Source organism: Puma concolor, chromosome A3, assembly GCF_028749965.1.
Source record: "Puma concolor isolate L17-30 chromosome A3, mPumCon1.1.hap2, whole genome shotgun sequence".
Taxonomy (NCBI): Eukaryota; Metazoa; Chordata; class Mammalia; order Carnivora; family Felidae; genus Puma; species Puma concolor.
This window is the reverse complement of record NC_141669.1, coordinates 115117582-115130226: the sequence shown is the minus strand read 5'-3', so window position 1 is coordinate 115130226 and position 12645 is coordinate 115117582.

The window sequence follows — 12645 nt, the reverse complement described above, 5'->3', positions numbered from 1 at the left end:
ACCAATGAGAATTTAAATGTTTGCTCTTTTTGTTTTATATACAGATGATTATACACTATATGTACTATCCTTAACATATCTTGGAGAACTTTCCATGTCAGTATATAAAGTGCATTCTTTCCTGTGGCTGTAGCATATTCACAGAACCGTAGACAGACAGATTGATTGACTTTCAAGGATTGGCTCACATGATTGTGGAGATTTGGTAAAGTCTGCAGGATAGGGGTATCTGGGTGGCTCAGTTGGAAGAGCACGAGACCCTTGACCTTGGGGTCGTGAGTTCGAGCCCCACATTAGGTGTAGAGATTACTAGAAAAATAAATAAACTTTAAAAATATATAAAGTAAAAAATAAAATCTGCGGGATAGGCTGGAAGAATTTCTTCTTGCTGGGGGAGGTAGGGATATCCGTCTTTTTTTTTTTTCTTTTTTTAATGTTTATTTATTTTTGAGAGAGAGCATGAGCAGAGGAGGGGCAGAGAGAGAGGGAGACAGAATTTGAAGCAGGGTCCAGGCTCTGAGCTGTAAGCACAGAGCCCGATGCAGGGCTCAAACCCACAAACCACAAGATCATGACCTGACCCAAAGTCACGCTGTACCTACTGAGCAACCCAGGCACCCCTGGGGAATCAGTCTTTGTTCTATTAAGGCCTTCAACTGATTGGATGAGGCCCATCCACACTATGGAGGAGAATCTGCTTTACTCTCATATAAAAGTCCACCACTTTAAATGTTAATCTCATTAAAAAAAAAAAAAGTTTCACAGAAACATTCAGAATAATATTTGACCAAATATTTGGCCCTAGCAGGCCAGCCAAGTTAATACATAAAATTAACCATTACGGTGCCAAACTGACATATAGAGATTGTTCCAATGTATGCAAGATTACCAAATTAATCTTACAAATACCAAAGAAGGGCAAATTGGTGCCTTTGGACAATGTCCAAATGTGTCTGTGAGATTTCTGGGGGCCTCATATGCCTGAAACCATGAAAATCTAACGTAAAAAGAATTCACAGAATGTCAGAACAGGAAGACACCCTAAATGTACATACAATCTAGTTAAATCCACTCATATTTACAAATGGGGAAGTGGAGTCCTAGAGACTGAAACTGGTCACTGGCTAAAGGTGAGCCCTGTGAGCCATGGGTGTCCTGCTTGGTTCAGAAATGCAATCCTGAGAGACGTGAAGGGGATTCAGCCTGGCAAGTGCTGGTCTCAGTCAGGATACTCCGTAACGGTTGCACCCAGCTGGCCACTGGACAGATTCTGACCAAGGAACTCCTTGGCCCTGCCCAATTCAAGCCTTCCGGCCCCACCTGGATCGCAACAGTGGCTTCCTGATGGCCCCACCCCAGGCTTCAACCTCACAGCTTCTGCTATCTGGCCTGTTTCCTGTGTGAGCATTCTTGTGGGCAAGTCTCATGTCAGTAGACAGATCCAAATGCTTGTGACTCTGCATGGTATCCAGGGGAAAGTCCAAACTCCTTAGCACACCAACCCCCCACAGTCTGGTCCTGCCTATATCTTCCACCCCTCCATCCCCCTTGCCTCCTGGCATGTGTCCCGTATAGGAGTGTCCGGTCTACCAGCCTACTGACAGCTGACAAGCCATGAAGCCATCTGCCTCTTTTCCCCTTGGGCCCACAGTGCTTGCCAATGCTTCGAGATGTAGCATCCAGGGCACTTCAGAGGACCTCCTCTGACGTCTCCGGGCCATAATAAGGAGAACTCTGGTCTCCGCCAACACTTCCACTACAGGGGGCACCTGGGTGGCTCGGTTGGGCATCTGGCTCTTGATTTCAGCTTGGGCTCTGCGATTCTCTCTCTCCCTCTCTCTGTAACCCCCCACCCCCATAAATAAGTTAACATTAAAAAAATATTTCCCCGGGGTGCCTGGGTTGCTCAGTTGGTTGGGCGTCCGACTTCGGCTCGGGTCATGATCTCGTAGTCCGTGAGTTCGAGCCCCGCGTCAGGCTCTGTGCTGACAGCTCAGAGCCTGGAGCCTGTTTCAGATTCTGTGTCTCCCTCAGGCCAGCTCCTAACCTCTCAGAACTTTAGTTTCCACATTTGTGAAACAGGTATAGTTCTCGCCTCACAGGGTTATCGGGTGGCTCATAATGCCTGCTCAACTAACGGTGAGCTCTTCATTATCAACTTATTGTAATTATTTGTTTCCAGGATTCTCTTCCCCACTAGTCTGTGAGCTCCTTGATAAGACTTGTTTTTCGGCTCAGGAACCCTAACACTTGGCATCCCAACCCCCACCTGGTCACAGGTCCTGTTGTCAGTCAAAATGAAATGAGGCTGTGTGCAGATCCTCTGTGGCAGGACTGTTGAACAGGCCTGGCTTATCATTGGTTAGTTTTAACATAGATCATAGATAAGTCTTAGTACAAGGCAGCCTGCCAGGCTGGGTGCCCCTCTTCCAAGGGCCTTCTTCCAGGAGCTGTTGAACACCTTGCTACATGATCCCACCAACGTTCTTGGAGCGCCTCCTGTGGGCCAGGGCTCTCCTGGTCCCTGTGGACAATAAGCTGTCTACGCCGGTAACTGGCCGTTTGTCTTTTCAGTGCCTCTAGTTCTATGCAAGAGGAGATTATATCCTCACTTCCAATTGTTCTAGTGCAGATTTCATTATGAACCCCAGGAACTCCTCCAGTCACTTTATCGATTGGAATTTCATTCCAAATATCATCTATCGAATCAGGGGCATTGATCAGACAGAGGGCCTATAGACTGTTAGGTAGAGATTCTGCTGCAGTGCTGGGGCCTCTGAGCAGGGTCTTTCTTACTGTTAGCACTTCACCTTTGCATTGATTCACTCTTGTTCCTATTCTGCTTAAAAATCTACTGTCTGTTCACCTAGTCTTTGGCTACAGATTCTTCTTATTTTATATCTTATTTACTTTTGGAGCATAGCGTTTCTTAAGATGGCAATAGTCAGGCCAAAAGATCAATCAGCAATACCTGCCTTCTTTCCCTGGAGGAAAAAGGACTGCCCTGGTTGGGGTGGAGGAGACGTTCACTGTTCAGTTCTGACACAGAATTAATTTTACTCTGGTGATTTAAAGAAGAAAAAAGAAAAAAAAAAACCAAACAAACAAAAAAACCCAAAACGTGATGACAAGGAAAATCCCCAAACAGTTCAAGTGGTCAGCTGCTCCACTGTGGGACCAGCTGCCTCACACACGAGCATTTGCTGGGGTGTCAAAATGACCTTTCGAAAAGGCAGATAGCCGAACAACACATATCTTCCTGAAACATATTTGGTCTTTTCTGGATTGTATTTTTTTACATTTGTTATATTTCACAAAGATATTTCAGAACTGTGAAAAGCATTACAGATAATGTCTGATGGATGATACCTTGTATTTGGATGGCACTATAGTTTTTTGGTTTTTTTGAGGGAAGTCAGAATTGTTAAGGCATAACTCATGTGCAATACAATTCACTTTTTTTAAGTATACAGCTTAATGAGTTTTTTTTTCATGTTTTTTAAATTTACTTTTGAGAGAGAGAGCACAAGCAAGGGAGGGGCAGAGAGAGAAGAGGACAGATGATTTGAAGCAGGCTCTACACTGACAACAGTGAACCTGATGTGGGACTCGAACTCACAAACCATGAGATCATGACCTGAGCCGAAGTAGGATGCTCAACTGGCTGAGCCACTGAGGTGCACCCAGCTCAATGAGTAGGTGTATGTAGTCATGTAACTATTACCACAATCAAGATACAGAATATTTCCATCACCCCAGAAAGTTCCCTCCTATTCTTTATAGGCAATCCTCTCCTCTTACCCCCAGTTCTGGCAACCACTGACCTGATTGCTGTCCCTATAGTTTCACCTTTTCCAGAATGTAAGTCAGTCATTCAATATGCACCCTTTTGTGCCCAGTTTCTTCCACTTAGCATGTTTTTCAGATTCATCTATGTTATTGACACATCAGTAGTTTATTCCTTTTTATGCCTGGCTTACATTCCATGGTATGGATACACCTCAGGTGTTTTGTTTGGTTTTTATCTATTTACTGCTAACCAATGGAATGGGTTGTTCCCTGCATTGGTGATTATGAATAAAGAACAGTAATATAGTTTTTTCAGCATTCATTCTTTCACATCCCTCATCTTCTGAAGCCCAGGACACCCCCAGAGTTGGGAGTTGTTACATCAGGTCGGAGAAAAAGGACACACCAAGGGTTATGCTTACATGGGGTCACTGGGCAATATTTGGGGCCTTGGTCATCCAACTCCCAAATAGAAAGGGTTTTTGTTTGTTTTTTATTGAGAGATAATCCACATTCCATAAAATTCTATAAAATTGGAAAGGTATTAACAGAATTACATAAACTAGGAAGTATTATACAATCTAATCCCCACTGAAACATCTCCAAGAATATTTTATTTCTTATTCTGTGCTAAGACAGGAAGAGTCTTAAAACATCATTTAAAAAAAAAAAATTCGAGAGAGAGTGTGCAAGCAGGGGAGACGGGCAGAGAGAGAGAGAGAGAGAGAGAGAGAGAGAGAGAATCTCAAGCAGGTCCACATTCAGCGTGGAGCCCAGACACAGGACTTGATCCCAAGACCCTGAGATCATGACCCGAGCCAAAATCAAGAGTTGGACATTCAACTGACTGAGCTACCCCAGGCACCCTAAACCATTTTTTGATCCATATTGGGCTCTTTTTGAATCATGAGTGATCCAATGATGACTTAAAGGTAGTAGTCTAAAAATAAACATTTGTAATAGCAACTAATTGAGAGCAATCTAGTATTAGGTAATCGGAGATTTGTTGTATACATTACATATAGGTATAGAATGGGATAGCATGCAGCCACTGAAGCTGATACTGAAGAAGACAGTGTGTGAAAGGGATCATGGTCATGGTGTATAGGCAAAAAAAAAAAAAAAAAAAAAAAAAAAATCAGGTTATCAAAACAGGTCAAAGCGAACCCACTCTTGTAAAAAATGTTTACATAGAAATGTAATTTTTAATTTAAAAATAATTTTAATTAATTTTAATTTTTTCTTTTGCTTATCTGTAGTTTCTAAATTTTTCAATATAAGCATATGATTCATTTGTAGAGATAATACATGAAAGGTGCACAATCAAAAGTTCAAACAGAACTGAAAATGATGAAAAGTGAAAACAACCTCCTTCCCTGCCCCTCAGATTGCTAAGAACAGCTATTATTTTTGTAAAAACTTTTTCAACCAAAACAGTTGAACTTCCTCCACACCAACGACCTGAATTATTTCTGTCCCTAACATTTCTGCCCTGTCCCTAAAAAGGCCATGATGTGGCTGATGTGGGCCCATAACCTGGGAGTCCATTCTTCTAGCTGGTGGCCCCACTTCTCTCCCACAGCCCCTCTGGAGCCAGCTCTGTACTGTGTCTTTTCATTCTTGTGCCCCTAGATCCAGCCCTGAGCATCTTGACGGTATATTTAATTCAGAAAAACTTTCAGGTATCTCTACTCTTATAAAATCAAGAAGGAAAGAAGGAAGGGAGGGAAAGAGAAAAAGAGAAAAAGGAGTAGAGGAAGAGAGGGGCGCCTGGGTGGCTCAGTCCATTAAGCCTCTGACTTGATTTCGGCTCCGGTCATGATCTCGAGGTTCATGGGCTCAAGCCCCAAGTCAGGTTTCTTGTAGACCTCCTTGGGATTCTCTCTCTCTCCCTCTCTCTCTCTGTCTCTGCTCCTCCCTTGAGCCCATGCGCGCATGCACACACAGTCTCAAAATAAATAAGTAAACAAACAAACAAACAAACAAAAAAAACCAACAAAGAAGCTTTAGTCCTTAGTCCTCGCCTCCCAGAACTTGCATGACTTTTAATGCTTCCCGCTGATGTGGTAGAATGAGTTTGAGCTTTGGAATGAGACTTGGGTTCAAATTTGCCTCTTACCAGCTGTGTTCCTGGATACGCTTGTTCCATGAGAATACGTTGGCCACTTGATGTGCACCAGCTCAGATGCTAAGCTGCATGTGACTTTGAAGAGGTTCGCCTCACCGCTGTGCACCTTTGGGTTCATCTGTAGAATTGAGTGGCTGCCTTATATACAGTGTGGTTGTAAGGACCGACTGAGGTGGCCACTGCCCGGTGCAAAGCCCAGGGCCTGCTGCAGAGGGGTTGGTGCATTGTCACTGCTGTCACCCATCTTTGGGTTGTTGGTAAAGAGAAAAAGGGAAATAAAATCATTGGTACTGGGTAACTGCACCCCTTCCCTAAAAGTTTCACCCCAGGACTGAAGGAATGGTTAGACCTGTGGTTTTCAAAGTGTGGTCCCTAGACCAATAGCATCAGCATTTCCTGGAAACTTGCTAGAAATACAAATTCTTCTGCCCCCGCTCTAGACCTACTGAGTCAGGAACTCTGGGGTGGGACCCAGTCATCTGTGTTTTAACCAAGCTTCTGAGGGTGATTGTGGTATACGCTCCAATCTGAGAACCCCTATATTACATACACCATCCCCTGCCTTTGAGAGACCCCTGAACACGTCTTTAATAAACACAGAATATGACCAGGCCAAGGGGGACCCTGCTAAGATTCTACCTCTGACCGAGATGCCTCTGAAGCATGGGTTGAGGAGCCTTGAAATTTAGAGACGTCCCTTAAAACGCGTTGGCTTCCCCCAGGAGCACTTCATGATGAACTCACCCTTGAATTTAGTAAAGAGTTTCATCTAGTGGATTAGGTTGTTCTTCAATTTTTTTTTTTTTTTTCATCCTGCTGTACGAAACAGGGCAGGTTTGAGACTTGTGGAGTGCTTTGTCTGGATATCAGAGAGAAGGGAAGACAGATTCTTCCTGTTATACTTTTTTTTTTTTTTTTTTAAGTTTATTTGTTTTTGAGAGAGAGAGAGCGAGAGGGCATACACACAGGGGACGGGCAGGGAGAGAGAGGGAGACCCAGAGTCTGAAGCAGCCTCTGTAAGCACAGTGCCCGACGTGGGGCCTGAACCCACAAACCATGAGATCATGACCTGAGCCAAAGTCAGATGCTTAACTGACTGAGCCACCCAGGCACCCCCTGTTATACTCTTATATGTTCCCTTCAATCAATGGTTTTTTGAGCTGTTTGCTGGGTATATGGCAGCCCCAGTTTCAAAATTCTGCCCCCTTTTCCCTTTGGGAACCCTTAAGCTTGTGAGATCTTTTCCATAGGTTTTTGGTTTGGAAGTAATAGTCCCTGTAACTGTACGAGGCATGGTGCTGGCGTGGCAGGGGGTGTTGGGGGGGGGGGGCGCAGAGTGAATTAGGATATCTAGCTTCTCATCATCAAGGAACTTGAAATCAAGTTCAAGAAACTCAGGCAACACACCGGAAATGGTAAATCTGTCTGGACAGGCTGTGCACGGTGGACAAGGAGGAGCACCGGCCGGGGAGGAGAGGGGGTGAGTGGTTGTGGAGGCCTCACTGCAGGCTGGTCCAGAGTCAGGAGCTGTCGCTTTGCCCTGACAGGCTGAAAGAGGGGGAGTGCCAGGGCCACACGTTCCCTTCTCATGGCCCAGTGTGTTGAGGAAGATCAAGAAGCTGCCTCTGGCCTCTTCGAGAGACCATTTACCTACTGTTGACTAAATAAAGGCTTACAGAGGCTTATAGAATAAGGCGGCTTTCACATCAAAGGGCTCTTACAAAACAGCTTGGTGATGAGTTAAGTACAAATGAATCAGAAACAGATGGACTCAATTTCCTAGAAAATACCCCTGGGCTTCAACAAGAAGAGGAAAAGTGCTCAGCCAAAGGCATTGTGGGTTTTTGCTGATCCTAAAATATGCTGAACGATTTTGCCGGAAACAGAGCCAAGATGTTGGGACTCTGTCAGGCTCTAAGTCACTGGGAACTCCAGGCTGGGATCCTGCCAGCACATCAGCTGATTCCCAGCAGCCCCTCACCTGCTCTCCCCAGTGGCCTAGAAGGGGACCCTGTCGACTGGGTTTATGAGGGCTGGACAGAGCGCCAGTGAGACCTTCCTCTTTCCTGCCTCAGTTCCAGCTATAAAATGCAGGAGTTAATTTAGATGATCTCTAAAGGCCTTTTCAGTATGAGTGTTCCATGAGTAATAATAACAATAATAATTGCCAACATTTACTGAATGATTCTTTATGCCAGGCACTACCTAAAGTGCTTTATATACATTGGCTTGTTCCACTGCTTTTGAGTAACCCTGACTTAGAACTATAATGATCTCTATTGCACAGATGAGGAAACTGAGGTTCAGAGAGATTAAATAGCTTGCCCAAAGACCCACAGCTGGTATATGGTAGAGTCTGGAGTTTAACCAAGTGATAAAGTAAACGGTAATTCCTAGACTGTCAATTTATAGATTTCCATTCTTGTGGCAATCTTCTAGTCCTTGAGTTGGTACAGAATAGTCTCCTCTCTGCCCTGCCTGAGGCTCTGTGTCCTTTTGGGAGTCTTTTGAACCTGGCCACAGTAACCTGAAACTACATCTGGTCCCTGCTTACCCTCTGCTCCCCCAGACCACTACCTGCCTGGGCTCAATACTTGGGATGCCCAGCTTTGTTCTTAGGGACAGTGCCTCCAGGGCAGCGTCACAGATGCCCACTGGAGGAAGAGTGCAGGGCATACCCAGGAGCCCCAGAGGGGCATGTCTGACTCAGACTGGGGAGAGGTACCAGCAGGATCTGGGCAAGCAGGAAAGGTGGGGTGATGGTACTGCTGAGGGAACGGTGTTGCCTTTGCAGGGAGGTGACAGATGTGACGGAGACCCAGGGTTAACATAAGATAGTAAAGGACCAGATCCTAGCAGGCCAGCCTTAGGACTTGGTCCTGAACGGAGTCACAGCCAGGTGTTACTCAAAAGAGTGACAGGAGCATCGTGTCCTGCCTTCTGGTCTGGCCCTCCTCCTAGCTGTCTCCCAGCCCGAGTGGGAGTGAAGGACTCAAGGGCAGGGGACGTGTCCAGCACAGCCCATAGTAAGTGTTCAGTGTTGCCAAGAGTGCTGGTGACAGAAGTTGGGTGGCCTTGACCCTGAACATCCACTTCCCACAAGATGATCCAGGTCCTCTGACTTGGGTCAGCTGGAGTAATCTAGAAAACGAGGATCTAGGGGTGCCTGGGTGGCGCAGTCGGTTAAGCGTCCGACTTCAGCCAGGTCACGATCTCGCGGTCCGTGAGTTCGAGCCCCGCGTCGGGCTCTGGGCTGATGGCTCAGAGCCTGGAGCCTGTTTCCGATTCTGTGTCTCCCTCTCTCTCTGCCCCTCCCCCATTCATACTCTGTCTCTCTCTGTCCCAAAAATAAATAAACGTTGAAAAAAAAAATTATAAAAAAAAAAGAAAAAAAAAAAGAAAAGAAAACGAGGATCTAGGCAGTGGTTCTTAACTCTGGCTGCACCACAGAATCACCTGAAGAATGTTTGAAAACACCAATGTCAGGTCCCTGGCCCTTGAGTCAGGATCTCTGGCAGCAGAGGGGCCTGGCATCAATGTTTTCAGAAGCTCCTCAGGTCCCTTGGTGTGCATCAGAATCCACCAGGGCCTTTGCTTCGCCCCATTCCAGACTTGTGAGATTAGCATGGGATGGGGGCACGGTTGGGGCATCTGCATTTTTAATAGGCTCCCTGGGTGATTCTCATGTATACACAATGTTCAGAACACTTGATCCTATCATTTGGATGTACAGTAGAACCTTGGTTTGCAAACATAATTCATTCTGGAAACATGCTTCTAATCCAAAACACTTGTATGTCGAAGTGAATTTCCCCATAGGAAATAATGGAAACTCAGAGGATTCGTTCCACAGCCCCAAAATATTCATATAAAAATGATTACAATAATGTAATATAATGCAAAATAACAAAGAAAATACAAAATATAAAGAAAAGTAAATAGGGGCGCTTGGGTGGCTCGGTCGGTTGAGTGTCCGACTTCGGCTCAGGTCATGATCTCACGGCTCGTGAGTTCGAGCCCCGTGTCGGGCTCTGTGCTGACAGCTCAGAGCCCGGAGCCTGCTTCGGATTCTATGTGTCCCTCTCTCTCTGCTCCTCCCCGGCTCATGCTCTGTCTCTCTCTCGTTCAAAAATAAATTAAAACATTTAAAAAAAAAGAAAAGAAAAGTAAATAAATTAACTTGCACTGACCTTTGAAAACCTTCGTGGCTGGTGTGAGAGAGACAAGAGAGAGGAGGGTTGTTTTGTAGGACCACTTTCACTATCACTAATGGATATTGACTACAGTACAGTATTAATAAACTCTGTCATATATTGTAATTAACATAACTGGCAATAAGGCAGCAGAGGAAGGGGTCTATATCTGCAGGCAGCTTGACCTAGAATGAATCAAAACATCCCTAAGTTTACTCTTGTTTGGAAAAGCAAAGGACTGTCCGCAGGTGCTTCAAAGTGACAAAAAATATGCCAGTGCCAGTTGTGGGCACCTGTGGGCACCAATGTTCTGAAACATCACTGATTTCCACCAAACACCACGGCCTGAGACTGAGCATCCGAGCATGGGAGACGTCACTCACAGTCCGAGCAGGGGAGCATTACCCACAAACCTGCAGAGAGAGAGAGAGAACCATTGGCTCAGTCGTCATCATGTGACATCTGGTGCCACGTCGTACTCATATTGCAAGACATCGCTCGTTCATCAAGTTAAAATTTATTAGAAATGTTGGCTCGTCTTGTGGAACACTCGCAGAACCAAGTTCTTCACAATCCAAGGTTTTTACTGTATTTGCTTTGCCTTCTGACATAGGTCTGGGTCCTAGTGGGTGCTCGTAAATGCTGATTAGAGATTGATCAGAGGGGGACCCAGACAGGCTCGAAACACCTGTCATGAAGCCATGGGTGTTTGATGACTCTGCCATGCTTGGGGCCACAGAGAACGGGACGACGGCAGTTTGTGGAGTGTCCTACAGAATGCTGTCTCACATCATCATCCACAGGGTGGGGGGCTCACCTGAGTGGGTGGAGCCCTGTGCCTGGGCTCCAGACTCTTGGCTCCACCCCCCCCTCCAGTGTCCTTCTGACCCCTCTCTCATGAATGTCAAATAAGAACAATGAGGGGCACCTGGCCGGCTTGGTTGACAGTGCACGGACTCTTGATCTCGGGGTTGTGAGTTCGAGCCCCGTGTTGGGTATAGAGTTGACTTAAATAAATAAACTTAAAAAAATCGAGGTAAAAAAAAAGTAAGAACAGTGAAAAGAATGGACATGTTCTGATCATTTGACTGGTCGACTTGGTGATATAGTCAGAGGACAGAGGGACTTGAGTGCCAGCCTGAGGGGTTCTGATCATATACGATAAGTCCTTCAGTTACTTATATAATAAATATTTGCCGAAGGTCTGCTTTGCATCAGGCACGGAGACACCATTGTAAGCAAAACCAACCTTACAGGCTTACTCTACACATGGGCGCAGACAATAGATAGGTGAAGAAGTACATAATTGTAATATGGGTTGGGAACTATTTTATTTTATTTTTTTATTTTTTTAATTTTTTTTTTCAACGTTTATTTATTTTTGGGACAGAGAGAGACAGAGCATGAACGGGGGAGGGGCAGAGAGAGAGGGAGACACAGAATCGGAAACAGGCTCCAGGCTCTGAGCCATCAGCCCAGAGCCTGACGCGGGGCTCGAACTCACGGACCGCGAGATCGTGACCTGGCTGAAGTCGGACGCTCAACCGACTGCGCCACCCAGGCGCCCCTGGGTTGGGAACTATTTTAATGCAAGGATGGGGATAATGTGTGGTGGGGGGAGGCTTCTTGTGGTGGTCGGGGAAGGTCTCTCTGAGGAGGTGACAAGAAACCTAGTCCTGGAGAATGATAAGGAGCCTGGCGACTAATGTATGGTAGACAGAAGGCGTGGTATGTACAAATGCCCTGCGGCATGCTTGGTGGGTTTGAGAAACAAGGACGCCAGGGTGGCTGGAGAAGGACAGCAAGGGGGAGTGTAATGAGGACAGAGGTTAGCAGGGCCCAGGCACACAGGGCTGTGCTAAGGAATTGAGTTCTTCAGGAGAGCAACTTGCATTTTATCTCCCAGGTAGGAGTACATCGGGGTTTGAATGATGGGAAGTGAGAAGGACAAATTACGACATCTCCATTTGAGGGGACATGGGCTTCAAGTCTGAGGACGTGTGTGACCTGGGGCGAGTCACTTCACCACTGTGGACCTCAGTTTCCCTTTGTGGGAGGACTGGCCCAGTGATCTATGTCTATTGAGGTGTCCTGGGAGCCTCTAGCTACCCGTACATACACTGAAGATAAAGAAGTGTCCACCGCTGACATTGTCCCCAGGGCAAAAAACCAGTAGATGCGATTTACCAAGGCTGAGCTGGCCTGATTTCACATTGGTCTTTATCCCAGGAGGAGAGTGTAAAGTGGGCGGGGGAGAGGCGGGAGGGAGGAGGCTGGAGGTAATGTCCTTGTGTTGTGTAGCTGGCTCGGGGACAGTGGTTGGGGTGAGGCCAGGAGCCGGGCGCTGGGAAGGTGTCATTTTTTATGAATGATTTCCTGACAGGTAGAGAGGCTGACTCAGCTGGCAGCCTCCCGCAGGCGGGTGTGTGGGGCCTGCTTTTCCGGAGCCTCGTACTAATCTGCCTGGGGCAGCTGGCCCCGGGGAAGGAAGGGCCTCCCGCCCGCTTGGAGGGGAGGGCAACTGTGCATCTCTGG